The following is a 16,769-nucleotide window of genomic DNA, read 5'->3' on the forward strand; positions in this document are numbered from 1 at the left end:
CTCACCAGTTCCATTAGTACCTGAGGCAGCTAGAGACACAGGACCTCCAACACCTGTTGTTCCCCCATCAGAGATTGGGGAGCAGGGGATGAGGGAGGCAGTTCAGTTGCTGACTAGGCTGGTTTCTATTCATGAGCGACAGCTAGAGTTGGGAGTAGATGCCCGGAGAGATCTAACTGGAAACTCGACGGTACGAGAGTTTCTTCAACTGGCCCTTCCATTATTTATAGGATCTAGTTCCACTGAGGATCCCCAGGACTTTATAGACCATATGTATAGAGTATTGAGGGTGATGCATGCCTCCGTCACCGAGGTTGTGGAGTTGGCTTATTTTCGACTACGTGATGTAGCCGTCCTATGGTATGAGGCATGAGAGAGATCTAGAGGACCTGATGCTCCGCCAGCAGAGTGGGAGGACTTCTATGAGGCGTTTTTAGCCCATTATTTGCCACGGGAGGTTCGGGAGGCCCGTCTTGACCTGTTTCTTAGCCTGAAGCAGGGGGATATGAGTGTGAGGGATTATAACCATAAGTTTAATTCTTTGGCGAGGTATGCACCAGATATCGTACGTACCGTGAGGGCTAGAGTTCATCATTATGTGGATGGTTTGGGGGATCATCTGATTAGAGACTGTAGGGTAGCATCCCTATCGGATGATGTAGATATTTTAAGCATACAGGCTTTTGCTCAGACTACAGAGGACCTTTCCCGTTGGATTTGTGATACTCACAGGGATAGGGAGCAGAGTAAGAGGGCTCGTACTATGGGGTCTTATAGGGAGCCACGAGGTGACTTTAGGCCCCCACTCCATCAATATTTACCTCGGCCAACAGGTAGTTTCCCACCACAGATGTAGGGCCAGCGGTTTGATCGTTATATTCAGTCAGGACCGGGGCAGAGCTCAGGCCAGTCTGAGGGCTGTCGACAGGAGTGTTCCGCACAAATGAGATAGCCTACTCCTCTATGTACTCAATGTGGTAAGCTGCACACCGGGCAATGTAGACAGGGTTCGAGTGCATGTTATCATTGTGGGCAGACATGACATTTTATTAGCCGGTGCCCGGGGTTAGGCAGAGGTGCACCAGCTTAGCCTTCAGGATCCACGGCAGCCTCTTTGCCCTCAGTCCGTGCTCTCTGACCAGGTCGACAGTCTACTTAGGGCCATGGTAGGGGGAGAGGTGGAGGAGTTCTAGCGGTGGCCAGAACCGTTTTTATGCACTCACAGGCCGACAGGATTCAGAGGCATCCCCAGATATTGTCACATGTATATTGACAATACATTCTCATGCCATTTATGCATTGATAGATCCCGACTCTACATTTTCATATATTACTCCATTTATTGTTGGTAAGCTTGACATGAGATCTGAGTTGTTGCCACAGTCAGTTGAGGTGTCTACGCCAGTTGGCGACTCTATTGTAGCTAATCATGTCTATCGAGGTTGTACAGTGTTAATTAATGACCGTCCAACCTCTGTTGATTTAGTTGAATTGGTTATGCTAGACTTCAATGTCATTATGGGTATGGATTGGTTGGCAACTTGTTATGCTAATATTGATTGTCATGCAAAGTTGGTCCGATTTCATTTTCCTGGTGAGCCTGTCCTTGAATGGAAAGGTAATGCAGCCGCACCCAAGAGTAAGTTTATTTCATACCTTATGGCTCAGAAGTTTATTGCTAAAGGTTGTATATTCCATCTGGTTCATGTCAGGGATATAGATAAAGAGCCATCGACTCTTCAGTCGGTTTCTATTGTGAATGAATTCCCGGCGGTATTCCCTGACGAGCTTCCAGGAATTCCTCCAGAAAGGGAAATCGATTTCGCTATAGATTTGCTTCCTGATGTGTGGCCTATATCCATTTCTCCCTACATAATGGCTCCTGTAGAGCTGAGGGAATTGAAGGAACAACTGAAGGGCTTGCTCAATAAAGGCTTTATTAGGCCAAGTACATCCACATGGGGTGCTCTGGTGCTCTTTGTTCGAAAGAAAAATGGCTCCTTGTGGATGTGTATTGACTACAGACTACTAAATAAAGTCACTATCAAGAATAAGTATCCTCTTCCACGGATTGATGACTTGTTCGACCAGTTACAAGGTGCCAAATGCTTTTCGAAGATCGACTTGTGATCCGGTTATCATCAGCTACGAGTTAGGGATATTGATATCCCAAAAACAACATTTAGGATGAGGTATGACCATTTTGAATTCCTTGTCATGTCTTTCGGGCTTACAAATGCACCAACAGCCTTTATGGATCTTATGAACTAGGTATTCAAACCATTCTTTGATGAATTTGTGATTGTGTTGACGACATCCTGATATATTCACGATCAGAAGTCGAGCATGTGGACCACTTGCGAGCTGTATTGCAGGTTCTCCAGGACTGCAGGTTATATGCTAAATTCTCTAAATGTGAATTTTGGCTAACTTTTGTAGCTTTTCTTGGTCATGTTATTCTCGACGATGGTATCAAGGTTGATGTCCAAAAGATTGAAGCTGTGATGACTTGGCCGAGGCCCTTGAATCCGATAGAGATTCATAGTTTTTTAGGCTTGGCAGGGTATTACCGAAGGTTTGTGGAGGGATTTTCCTCTATCTTTGCACCATTGAAAAAACTAACACATAATGGCGCTATGTTTCAGTGGACTGGGGCATGTGAACAAAGTTTTCAGGAGCTAAAGAAAAGGCTTACGATGGCACCTGTCTTGACTCTTCCGGATGGCACCGAGGGTTATGTTGTACATTGTGATGCCTCAAGAATTGGCCTAGGTTGTGTTCTTATGCAGCATGGTAAGGTTATCGTGTACTCCTCCAAACAGTTGCGGAAACATGAACAGAACTATCCTACACACGATCTTGAATTAGCCGCAGTTGTCTTCGCCCTAAAGATTTGGCGGCATTATCTCTATGGGGTTCATATTGATGTTTTCATCGACCACCAGAGCCTTCAGTATTTATTTAAACAGAGGGAGCTGAACCGACGACAAAGAAGATGACTAGAATTACTAAAGGACTTTGATGTTGATATTTTATATCATCTCGGCAAAGCTAATATTGTTACTGATGCCCTTAGCTGGAAGTCCATGGGCAGTCTAAGTCATGTTGAAGTTGATAAGGTCAAGATGACCAAATGTCTATGCCAGCTAGTTAGTTTGCAGGTGCGTTTGGTAGACGCAGAGAGTGGACGCATTCTCGTTCAGAATACGACAAAATCTTCTTTTGTTACTGAAGTGAAAGAGTGACAACACGAGGATCTTGAGCTTATAAAATTCACAGCAGCGACAACCTTTATTTGAGCTAACTGGAGATGGAGTCCTTCGATACTAGGGCCGCTTATGTGTACCGACAGTCGGAGAGCTCCACGCCAAGATTCTTTCGGAGGCCCATTATTCTAGATATGCAATTCACCCCGGAGCGACAAAGATGTATCGGGACCTTCGATAGATCTATTGGTGGAATGGAATGAAAAAAAGATATCGCGGAGATGGTAGCCCAATGTCCCAACTGCCAGCAAGTTAAAGGCGAACATCAGAGGCCTGGAGGCCTAACTCAGTATATTGAACTTCTATTATGGAAATGGGACATGATAAATATGGACTTCATCACTGGTTTACCTCGCACTCCACGGAGGTATGATGCTATTTGGGTAATTATTGATAGGCTTACAAAATCTGCTCATTTTCTGCAAGTCAGGACGACATATTCAGCCGAGGATTATGCCAAGCTTTACATTTGAGAGATTGTTCGCCTTCACGAAGTGCCATTATCTATTATCTCTAATCGAGGGGCTCAATTTACAGCACATTTTTGGAAATCTTTTCAGAAGGGTCTACGCACGCAGGTAAATCTTAGCACCGCTTTTCATCCGCAAACTGATGGACAGGCAGAGCGTACTATTCAGACAGTTGAGGATATGTTATGTGCTTGCGTGCTAGATTTTAAAGGAACTTGGGATGATCATCTACCTCTTATTGAGTTTGCTTATAATAACAGCTTCCAATTTAGTATCCAGATGGCTCCTTATGAAGCACTATACGGGCGGAAGTGTTGGTTGCCGATCGGTTGGTTCGAGGTCGGGGAAGCAGAGTTGCTAAGTCCTAATTTAGTCCAGTAAGCAATGGAAAAGGTAAAACTTATTAGAAATCGACTGCGTACATCACAAAGTCGGCAGAAGTCTTATGCAGATGTTCGACGACGAGACTTAGAGTTTGATGTAGAAGATTGAGTTTTCCTGAAAGTATCGCCTATGAATGGCATCATGCGATTTGGAAAGAAGGGGAAGCTCAGCCCCAGGTATGTTGGACCGTATAAGATTATTCGGAGGATTGGTAGGGTGGCGTACGAGCTTGATTTGCCTTCAGAATTGGAAGCAGTCCATCTTGTGTTTCATGTATCTATGTTGCGGAAGTGCATTGGAGATCCTTCACGTATTACACCCACTGAGGATATTCACATTGCTGAAAACTTATCTTATGCAGAGGTACCAGTTGCTGTTTTAGATCGGTAGGTAAGAAAACTTCGAACTAAAGAAGTGGCTTCCGTGAAAGTGTTGTGGCGAAATAACAACATCGAGGAAATGACCTGGGAAGCTGAAGAGGAAATGAGAAAGAAGTACCCCCACCTATTTACGACTTAAGGTGAGTCGCATTTAAATACTTGGCAATTATTTCTTTACAACAACTTAATTGGATTTTAATTGACTTGAAAGTGCAATTTAAATTTCTTATTGCGAGATAGCTATACGAAGCCTAGTAGTTGGAATCTTCAGAATTTGATTTATGCTTTGCAAATGTAATAAATATAGCCTCGCAAATAACGTGTTAGAGGAAAAGAAATGAAACCAAGGAATTGACTTGACCCATTTGCGGACGAATGTTCTTGGGGGGGGGGAGACTGTGAGACCCCATGTGTTTTCTCTCTCTTCTCTTAGGTAATATACGTAATGTGGCGTGGTTATATTATGTATATATTATTGGGTATAGAACATTGGGAGAATAAGACTGAAAAATGTGTGGTAATATCAAGGAACTAAACTAAAGCTTTAGGTCAAAGGAATTCCTTAAACAAAGGTTCGTGGTTAAAAAAATGGCTCGGGTAGCACCCCGCGCGTTTGGAAGATTTAAGTTAACTTGGACCTGTGGGATAAGACTAAGAGTGTCTAATATGCTAAGAATAATGTGTTACGAGGTATTATAATATCACATTGGTCACATGTTAAGTTTTGGAGTCAAGCAAGCTGCGAAATAAAGGTCGGCAAAAGTTATCGTAAATTTCTCTAATAAATTTTCTAAACTTTGGGTCAAATGTATCAGACCGTTTCTCCCAATATATAAAGTGTTATGGGACCCACAACCTACCAAATCAAAGGTCTACGGGTCTAGTTTGCAACCAAAAAAACCTCACATCAAATCGACATTGGAGTAAAACGTTATGACTATTTTACCACGGACTATCCGGGCTAAAACCGGGTCGGGTCAAACAAGTGGTATAAGTCGGAAAATTCAACTTTTAAAACCTCAAAACATTTCATTTTAGTCCCAAAACAGTGAGCAAGCTGAAGAGAAGGTTCCATGGTGTACCTGAGTTATTAAGGTACATTTTTAACGATTTCTATCGTTAAAGGTTGCCCCCGTGCCTAGAAACATAATCTCTACGCTTTGCAATCGTTTCCCCCTTCTATTAGCTGTGTTTGGAGCTATTCTTGAAAGATAGGAATTTGTTGTTCTTGCTGGTTTTTTAGGATTTATACTTGATTTGCCAAGGTAATCATCTTGGGACTCTTTTATGATCGTTGTTATAAAGTTCTATGGAAGTTTCGTCAAGTTAGGGTCATATGGCAAATCTGCCGATTTAAACTCAATTATGAACTGTTTATAGGTGCGTATAAGCTGCATATATATAGTGTTTGTGAAGTTTAGGACGTAAGGAACAACTTTCGCGAAGGAACTGCAGGCATTCAGACGTTCGCTGGAAAGGTATGTTAAGGCTAAGCTCCGTTCTTCCTTTTAGCACGAAATCTGGGAAATTTCTAAGACGTCAAATGTGATATTTTACTATTCTATTGCTAGAAATACCTTCTGTGAAAGGCATTGAGATCGTAACTGAAGTATTTTCATGATGCTATTAGCTTTATATTCCACTCAGTCGGTTAAATAGGGTATTCGACATCTATATATGTCATTTTGTCGGCTTTCTTAACTATATGTCTATATATATGAATTCTTATTCGTCTTTTGGTTGTGTGACTAAAAAAATAAAGACATTTAGTATTTGCGATTAGTCCTTCTTCCTTGTTAAAGTGTATTTTAAAATCTCTAAAGTGACACGTCGATTTCCAAAAATCTCAAATATAATTTTTATGTTTAAACTACTAAAACACTTGATTTTTGAAATACTTTCTTTTACTAAATATCAAGAAATCAGGTATAAGGACTAAGTGAAGCACCTTAAGCTTTTTATGAACATCTTCAGAGTTAAGTTATCTTTCTAAAAGTCGAGTTGAGTTTTCAAGCTTATTCAAAAAAAAAACATATAAGGTTCCACAAAACAATTGTATGCGATACGAAGGTGATTATGAGATTATGAGAATAAGAGTACCAATGAGCCAAGATTGACTAAGTTCTTATTATGCCCTATTATGTGTATTCAAAGTTAATATCATACATGGTATATTATGCATGGACTTTGAGCAATAATTGGAGGTAAGAGACCTATTTGCCCGAAAAAACTATATATATTGTACAGATGTCTACAAGTTGGCAATATGATACCGGTTAGCCACCGGGAGAGACCGCCATTGCTAGCATTTGGTTGGGTATGTCATGCATTTGCATCAATATATATGTATTCACGACATACGATTACACGAGCATACCATGCATATTTGATTTCTATGAGGTCGGATGTCGGCCATGGAGGCTAACAAAGTTTTAGTGTCAGGTGGTATCTTTATTTTTTTTATATCAGCTATGTATGATTCTACTTTTTGCCTTACATACCAGTACAGTTTTATTCGTACTGATGTCCCGTTGCTTGGGGACACTGCATTTTTGTTTCATGCGTGCAGGTCCAGGTAGGGACTCTGATCGACCCCTCCGCTAGGATTTCGGGGTTCAACTGTGAGTTGGTAAGCTCCACCTCTTCCTAGAGCATTCATAGGATGGTTACTTTTGTTGTACAGTTTGGGTATAGTTGGGGCCTTGTCCCGACAATGCTTATAATACTCTTAGAGGCTATTGTGGGCATAGTATTCTGGGTTTCTTTTTGCAGCTTTCAGTCTCCAGCCCATAGGCTTGGCATATATATATATATGTGTGTAGGCATGCATGTCTCCAATCGCGGCCTCGTCGGCCAGCTAGTACTTTATTATGTTGGCTTGTCTACCTTTGTTTATATGGCTTATTGTTATTCAAGTCATGACCTTCATGGTCGAGGCTTAGTATTTCATATATTGTGCTGCCCGATCTGTTGGGCCCCCGGTTTAGTTAGCTAGTATGTTTAGTGGCTAACTCGATCGAATACAGTATCGAGTGCCAATCGTGCCTCCCCTAGTTGGGGTGTGACAGTATCGGGCCCTTATTTTGGTTCCGAAGCCCATTACAGGTTTAATATGACATTTAAGATGCGTCTGTAAAATTTGATAAAAAACGGAAGTCGTTTGACGTGATTCAGACCCATAGTTGTGAAATTTGATACTTTCAATGTTTTGAGATTTTTCTTAGATTTCTATGCTAATTCGTTGTTTAAGATATTATTTTGGCAATTTGATCGAACGAACAAGTCCTTATGATGTTTTTATACTTGCGTGCATGTTTGGTTTAGAGCCCCGATGGCTCGAGTGAGTTTCAGATAGGCGTCGGGGTGATTCGAACTTAAAGAATCTGGTGTTTTTGCTGTTTGCTGGTGTCCAGGTTTTTGTTCTATGCGATCGCATAGGTAGGTCCGCGATAGCATAGAGTTAGTTCTGGAGGTCATCATTTTTTCTATGCGATTGCATAGGTAAGTCCGCAATAGCATAGAGTTAATTCTGGGGGTCATCATTTGTTCTATACGATTGCATATGTAGGTCCGCGATATCATAGAGTTAATTCTGGGGGTCATCATTTATTCTATGCGATTGCATAGGTAGGTCTGCGATAGCGTAGAGTTAATTCTCGGGGTCACCATTTGTTCTATGCGAACACATCCAATCGTGTGCGAATGCATATGTTTCCTGCCCAGTTATTTTAAAACAGTAGCAAAATGGGATTTCTTCAAAACTTCATAACTTTTTCACTTAAACTCGAACTTGGGAAATTTTTGAAGAGGGATTTCACCACAAAACCATAGGCATGTATTCTTAGACTTGTTTTCTTCAATTTCCATTAACACCCATTAGATTTCTAGGCCTAAATCATGATTCTTTATGGTAGAAATTGGGGATTTGGGTAGAGTTAGGGCTTTTTGAATAATTGGAGTTCAGACCTCTTTTTGGGGTCGAATTCCAGAACTAATTGCATATATCGGTCTCGTGGATGAATGGGTGATCGGATTTTTGTCCGAACATCGTGTTTGACCAAGTGGGCCCGGGGTCAATTTTTGACTTTTTGGGGAAAATGATAGAAAATCTATAATTAAGCGTTAGGTATGAATTCTTTAGTATATATTGATGTTGTTAAATTAATTTGATCTAGATACAAGTAATTTGGAGGCGAATTCTAAAGGAAAAGCGGCGTTTGAGGCTGGAGTTGGCCGTGGAAGTTTGAGGTAAGTGTTTGGTCTAACCTTAGCTTGAGGGATTATGAGTCGTGTCTTATTTGCTATGTGTTAATTGTGGAGTACGATGTATAGGCATGGTGACGAGTATCTATACGTCGGTGTCAAGCATGCCCGTAAGTCTTTTATTGTAATTTTTATGACTCCGTTATGGTTTATTCGTGCTTCATATGAGAATTTTATTACTGTTCCCTTGCGGGGATGTTGTTGTGATATTGTTGTTCCCTTGCTGTGATGTTGTGATATTATTGTTCCCTTGCTGAAATTCTTTTATGATTGGTGTTGATAAATGAAATGGGAGCAGGTTGCACGCCTGCAATGTAATATATGAAATGGGAGCGGGTTGCACGCCTGCAACGGTAATACATGAAATGGGATCGGGTTGAACGTCTGCAATAGTAATATATGAAATAGGAACGGGTTGCACGCCTGCAATGGTACTATATGAAATGGGAGCTGGTTGCACGCCTGCAACGGTACTAGATGAAATGGGATCAGGTTGCACGCCTGCAACAGTATTACATATGTACTTGTTCTTCTTATTTTCTTGTCTTTTGCTGGTAATTGATTTATGGCGTTCCTTACAATTCTCTACTATTATTATGTTGTTATCTGTTACTCCCCACAACATGTTTCCCCTGCCCAACTTTAGTTGTAATTATCTGCTGCTATTTCCGTTGTATATGATTTAACTGTACAGGTTTATTTGGTAGTCTGGTCCTAGCCTCGTCACTACTTCGACGAGGTTAGGCTAGACACTTACTAGCATATGAGGTCGGTTGTGATGATACTATACTCTGCACTGTGTGCAGATACTGATACCGAAGTGTTTGGACCGCAGTGAGGGTGCTGTCTTCAGTCCATTCAGGCAACCCGAGGTAGTCCTGCAGACGTCCGCGGGCCCTGGCGTCTCCTCCTATATTTTCTCTTTTTGTTTATACTTATTCAAAGACAGACTTATGTATTTCCATTCATACCTTATTTGTAGTATTCTTAGATAGTCCGTGACTTGTGACATCAAATTTTGCGTAGTATTGTACTTCAGATTATGTAGCAGTGTTTGGTTGAATTATTAAGTTTTTCGTCTTCCGCATTTTTGGTTATTTAATTTATTCCGCTGTTTAATCACATATTATTTTAAATTGTTGAACATGTTTAAAAAAAGGAAGGTAATGATTTTACAATATTTGGATTGCCTAGCTTCCACGAGTATGTGACATCACGACTCCCGAGGGTGGGAAATTCGGGTCGTGATAATTGGTTGGATTTTTTATTGTAGAAAATAAAGATGGATAAAAGTTGGTCAAATATTAAGAATAGATGTGACATCAGGTATATTGAAGGGATAAACAACTTTCTTGATTGGGCATACAGTCAACCAAATGTGAGTATCGTGATTCGTTATCCTTATAAAGGATGTAGAAATACCATGTTCAAGGCAAGAATCCAAGTAAGAAGAGACTTGTTGGGTAAGGGATTTTGGGAGAGTTACAAAGTATGAGACTTGCATGGAGAAGTGTTAGTAAGAGTTGAAAATTCTAATGTTACAAACAATGATGAAGTAGAGGATGAAAATTTTGAAGCGGATAATATTCCTGAAATGATTCATGATGCTTTTGGGTATACGAACATGGAGGATATGAATAATCTTCCAAGGGACAACGAATATGCAAATGTATATGCAAGAAAGTTCTATAAGTTATTGGAAGATGATGAAATAGAGATTTATCCTGGATGTAAGAAAGTGTCGAAGCTGTCTTTTGTAGTTAGACTACTTCACTTAAAGTGTCTTAATCATTAGAGCAACAAAATATGTCGATGCATTGTTGAGCTTCTTTAAAGAAGTTCTTCTAGAATGATCATTTGTACAAAATTCTTTCTATAAAGAGAAGAAAGTACTTCGAGACCTAGGCCTGGGGTATAACAAAATTGATGCATTATATTGGCGTGAGTATGCCAATGCCGAATCATGTTCTAAGTGTAGTAAGCCAAGATGGAAGTAAAAAGAAAATGGAGGCAAGAAAGTAGCTCATAAAGTCTTGCGGCATTTTCCAATCAAACCAAGACTACAGATATTGTACATGGCAGAAGAGACATAAAAAAAGATGAGATGGCACAAAGAGGAATGTATTGATGATGGTGTCTTGAGACATCCGTCGGACTCCATGGCATGGAAATCCTTTGACGATCGACATCCCACTTTTTCAGCAGAACTAAGAGATGTTCGATTAGGTTTAGCAAGTGATGAGTTCCAACCTTATGGGAACATGAGTACCAATCATAGTATTTGGCCAGCCGTACTCGTTCCGTATAATTTGCCACCATGGTATTGTATCAAGAATTCATATTTCATGATGACACTACTTATTACTGGCCCTAAGTGTCCATGCAATGATATATATGTATGCTTGCAACCAATGATTGAAGAATTGAAAGAATTGTGGGATGGAGTGAAGACTTATGATGCATATTCACAATCTAATTTTATGATGCGTGTAACTGTCATGTGGACAATCAATGACTTTCCTGCATATGGAAACCTCTCAGGATGGTCAACTAAAGGAAAGTTTGCATGCCCATGTTAGCATAAAGATACACACTCAATTTCCTTACGTAGTAAGTTGTGTTATATGAGTCATCGCCGCTTCCTTCCAATGAACCATCCGTGGCTCAAAAATAAGAGGTTATTTGATGGAAAAGTGGAAATGGGAGTTGCACCTAGTTCTTTATCAGGTGATGAAGCACTCTCACAATTACAAGGCTTGGGTAATGTGACTTATGGAAAAGGTCAAAAGCGGAAGCATGATGCATCCAACAATGCTTATAATCGGAGGAAGAAAAGTATATTTTTTCAATTGCCTTATTGGGAGACTCTTATTTTACGACATCGCCTTGATGTGATGTATATAGAAAAAAATGTATCCGATAACATTATATCAACTGTAATGAATGTGGTTAGGAAGACAAAGGACATGTTGAAAAGTAGATATGATTTGGTTGACCTTGGTATCTGTGATGACCCAAAAGGTCATCACTTGATTTACAAGTAAATTCTGTGTTCCGAGGCCTTAAAAGCCTCCTTCTATCTAACCTCGATTTGTGTGGGCAGTCTGGATGTATATCCGGAATGCTTATATGTGAAAATTTAATAAAAATGCTAATTTGGCCTTTAAAATTAAATTTAAGTTGACTTCGGTCAATATTTTGTGTAAACGGACCCGAACCCATGATTTGATGGTCCCGAAGGGTCCGTAAAAAGATATAGGACTTGGGCGTATGCCTGGAATTAAATTTCGAGGTCCCAAGCCCGAAAAATGAATTTTTGAAGAAATTTTTTTAACTGAAATTATGAGTGTTATTGGAAATTTAAATGTTTTTGCATTTTATGGTATTGGGCCCATATTTTGGTTTCAGAGCCTGGTATAGGTCTTATATGGTATTTAAGTTGAGCCTGTAAAATTTGTAAGAAACAGATTTGATATGATGTGAATCGGATCCTCGGTTGTTAAAATTTGAACTTAAGAGTTATGGAGATTTTTTTTTGATTTTGATGCTAAACTCGTAGTTCAAGATGTTAAATTGGGGATTTGATCGCACGAGTAAGTCCATATGATGTTTTTGAGTTAGTATGCATGTTTGGTTTGGAGCCCTGAGGGCTCGGGTAAGTTTCAGATAGGTTTCGGGGTGTTTTGGACTTAGGATTTTCTGCTGTTTTGCTGCTTCTGGTGTGCTGGTGTGTTGTTCTTTACGTTCGCGAAGGAACTCTCGCGAACGCGAATAGTAAGTTAGTCTGAGAGAGATTTTCTTCTACACTAACGCGAGGCTCAGGTCGCGAACGCGAAGCATTGGGGGCGTTACCCTTCACGAACGCGAATGCCATTTGGCAGGGAATTGGGGGAAGGGATTTTACCCTACGCAAACACGACAGGCTTCCCGCGAACGCAAAGAAGACCTGTCCAGTGAATTAGAAACAGAACCAAAAATAGGAATAAGCCATATTTTCATATCTCCTTCCCTATAATCAGACCTTAGGCGATTTTTGAAGTAAAGTTCCAACACCAAATCATAGGTACATGTTCTTAAACTCATCTGCTTCATTTTTCTTTAAACCCTATTAGATTTCTACGCCTAAATATTGTTCTTCCATGGTAGAATTAGGGCTTTTTTAATTATTGGAATTTAGACCTCGTTTTAGGGTCAGATTTCAAAACTAATTGCATATTCGGGCTCGTGGGTGAATGGGTGATCGGGTTTTGGTCCGAACCTCGTGTTTTGACCAAGCGGGCCCGGGGTCGATTTTTGACGTTTTGGGGGAAATGATAGAAAACCTATAATTAAGCACTGGGTATGAATTCTTTAGAATTTATTGATGTTGTTAAATTAATTTGGGCAAGATACAAGTAACTTGGAGGCGAATTCTAAAGGAAAAGTGGTGTTTGAGGCTTGAGTTAGCCATGAAAGTTCGAGGTAAATGTTTGGTCTAACCTTAGCTTGAGGGAATAGGTATTGTGCTTTATTTGCTATGTGCTAGTGTAGTATACGGCATAGTCTTAAATTGTAATCATTGTGTTTATTAATAAGTACTACAAATGCCTAAATTGTTGATTGTCCATGTTGGGCAAGAATTATGATTATCTTCGTCGTATTTGTTCATTATTGAGCATTGACTCCAGTTGAGGTTTCATTGGTGAATTTAATTGTTGGTACAAGTTTGGCTATAGTTGATTCCCTTGTCATGACGTATTTAATTCTTACTGTTGGTTCCTTTGCCGGGATGTGTTTATTCTTATTGTTGATTTCCTTGTCGGGATATTGTTGTTTCCTTAGAGTTTCCTTACTGGGATTCTTTTGTGATTGGTGTTGATTTGTATATTGGGATCGGGTTGCACGCGACCACAATATTATATGGGATCGGGTTGCACACCCCAACAAGGAGTAATAAGGGAGGACAGGAGGGGTCGGGTTGCATGCCACAACAGTGATATATGATTTGGATCGGGTTGCACGCCGCAACAGTATTCTATGATTTGGATCTGGTTGCACGTTGTAAGAGTGTTATATGATTTAGATCGGATTGCGCACTGCAACAATAAAGAATAAAAGTGGACATTGATTCGTTACTGTTTTCCTTATTCTTACCGATGTAAAGTTTAAGATATTTTTTATGTTTTCTCCTGAGATCCTATTGGTACTTGATATTCCCCGCATCATGTACCCCATCCCATCTTTAATTACTAGTTTCCATTATTATTACTTGGCATATATGCTTTAATTACACAAGTTTATTTGGTAGTCTTGTCCTAGCCTCGTCACTACTTCGCCGAGGTTAGGCTCGATACTTATCAGTATATGGGGTCGGTTTTGTTGATACTACACTCTTCAGTGTGTGCAGATCTCATTATCGGAGCTTTGGGACCATAGCGAGGTTGCTGCCTTCAGTCCAGCGGAGACCCGAGGTAGTCCTACAGACGTCCGCAGCCTTGGCGTCCCCTTCTATCTTTTATATTCTATTTTCATTTACTTCAGAGACAGACTTGTATCTTTCTTTCAGACCACTATTTGTAGTATTCATAGATGGTCTGTGATATTGTGACACCAGTTCTGGGTAGAGTTGTATTTTGGAATTTTTGCACCAGTATTTGGTTAAGTTATCAAATTTCGTCTTTCGCATTTCTTTTTTTTTTATTATTATTTCGCTGTTGATCGCATGTTAATTTGAAATTGTTAAAAGGTTAAGGAAAAAGGGTAATAAAATCTATAACGCTCGACTTGCCTAGCTTTTACGAGTAGGTGTCATCACGACTTCCGAGGGTGGGAAGTCTAGGTCGTGAGAAGTTGGTATTAGAGCTCTAGGTTGCTTAGGTCTCACAATTCACGGACAAGCTTGGTAGAGTCTAAGGGATCGGTACGGAGACATCTGTGCTTATCCCCCAGAGGCTACAAAGTTAGGAACAATTTCACTTCTATTCATCTCTGTCATGCGGTTTGGTTTCTCAATGCTAATTGAATTTCTACTATGTTTTTTCACAGATGGGGAGAACATGTGCTTCTTCATTCGCTGACCAGTATCCCGAGCTCCCACCAACAGTTCCTATGAGGGGTAGAGGATGAGGCCTAGGCTGTGCTAGGGGTTGAGGCAGGGGCAGAGCTCAGCCCAGAGCAACAGCACTAGCGGCGGAGCCTCAAGTAGAGTTTGATGATGAGGTTCAGGCCCAAAAAGTTCCGGTGGGCCCAGCTCAGGTCTCGCAGGGGTTCATTGCTACCCAAGTACTCCAGGATGCTCTGGTCCGTCTAGTGGGACTTATGAAGAGTGTCACCCGTGCAGGCTTACTTCCTGTAGCACCAGTCGTCTCTTAGGCTGGAGGAGGAGCACAAACTCCCGCTACCCACACTCCAGAGCAGATAGCTCCCCAGTTTCAAAATCTAGTAGCTCAGCCAGTTGGAGTAGTTCAGCCGGGTATAGTAGCTCAGATCGGTGATGGAGCAGTTATGTATGCCGATGCTTTGTGGAGATTGGACAGGTTCACTAAGTTTTTCACTACTACTTATGGTGGTACATCTTCAAAGGATCCCCAGAATTACTTAGACAGTTGTCATGAGGTTCTTCGAAACGTGGGGATAGTGGAGACCAATGGGGTCGACTTTGGTACTTTTTGTCTGTCAGGTTCCGCCAAGACTTGGTGGAGGGATTATTGTTTGTCTAGGCCAGCTGGGTCGCCTGTTTTGACTTGGGATCAGTTCTCTCAGCTATTTCTGGAGAAGTTTCTTCCTATCACTCAGAGGGAGGACTATCAGAGGCAGTTTGAGCGTCTCCAGCAGGGTTCTATAACCGTCACTCAGTACGAGACCAGATTCATTACTTTGGCCCGTCATGCTCTTATTATACTTCCCACCGAGAGAGAGAGGGTGTGGAGGCTCATTAAGGGAATCGCTCAGCCGATTCGATTGTAGATGGCTAAGGAGACTGGGAGCGAGATTTATTTTCAGGATGCGACCAATGTGGCCAGAAGAGTTGAGATGGTTCTATCGCAGAGGGGTGGTCAGGGGTCTAATCAGAGGCCCCGTCATGCAGGCAGGTTCATCGGTGCCTCATCTAGAGGCATGGATTCTTTTGGTAGGGGCCATCCCCCAGGCCATTTCATTTAGCACTTCTGACTTCTCATGGTTCTCTAGGTGGCCATGGTTCTCATGCGCAATATTCTGATCAGCAATCCTATCGTGCACCATCAGCTCTGATCAGATCACCTCCTCTTCAAAGCTATTCTCATGGTCAGCCAGCCCGCTAGGGTCAGTCTCAGTTTCCTCAGTTGCAACACTCAGGTGGATGCTTTGAGTGCAGTGAGAATGGTCATATCCGGAGGGCTTGTCCGAGATTAGTGGGTGTTCAGTCACAGCAGCAGGGTTTCCGTGCCATGGTTCAAGAACCATGTGTTCCATCACCCACTCAGCCAGCTAGGGGTGTGGGTAGAGGTGCTAAAGGTGAAGGTAGAGGTATTAGAGGTAGAGGCCAGCAAGCAGGAGGATGTCCCAAGGACGTAGCTCAGAGTGGTGGGGCCCAGCCCCTATGTTATTCCCTTCCAACCAGGCCCGAGGATGAGGCCTTTGATATATTTATCATAGGTACTGTTCTGGTCTGTAGTAGAGATGCTTCAGTTCTATTTGATCCACAGTCTACATACTTCTATGTGTCTCTTATTTTGCCCCGTATCCGGTCATTCCAAGTAATTCTTTTAGTTCTCCTGTATATGTGTCTACACCGGTGGGTGATTCTATTGTGGTGGATCGTGTCTATCATTCATGTATAGTTGTGATTGGGGGTTTCAAGTCCTGAGTAGATCTGCTACTTTTGGATATGGTCGATTTTGATGTCATATTAGGGATAGACTGGTTATTACCTTACCACGATATGTTGGACAGTGATGCTAAGACTGTGACCTTAGCTTTGCTCGGTTTACCTCGTTTAGAGTGGAGGGGGACTCCTGGTTTTTCCACCCGTAGGGTTATCTCATATA

This window comes from Nicotiana sylvestris, chromosome 1 (assembly GCF_000393655.2).
Source record: "Nicotiana sylvestris chromosome 1, ASM39365v2, whole genome shotgun sequence".
NCBI classification, from domain to species: Eukaryota; Viridiplantae; Streptophyta; class Magnoliopsida; order Solanales; family Solanaceae; genus Nicotiana; species Nicotiana sylvestris.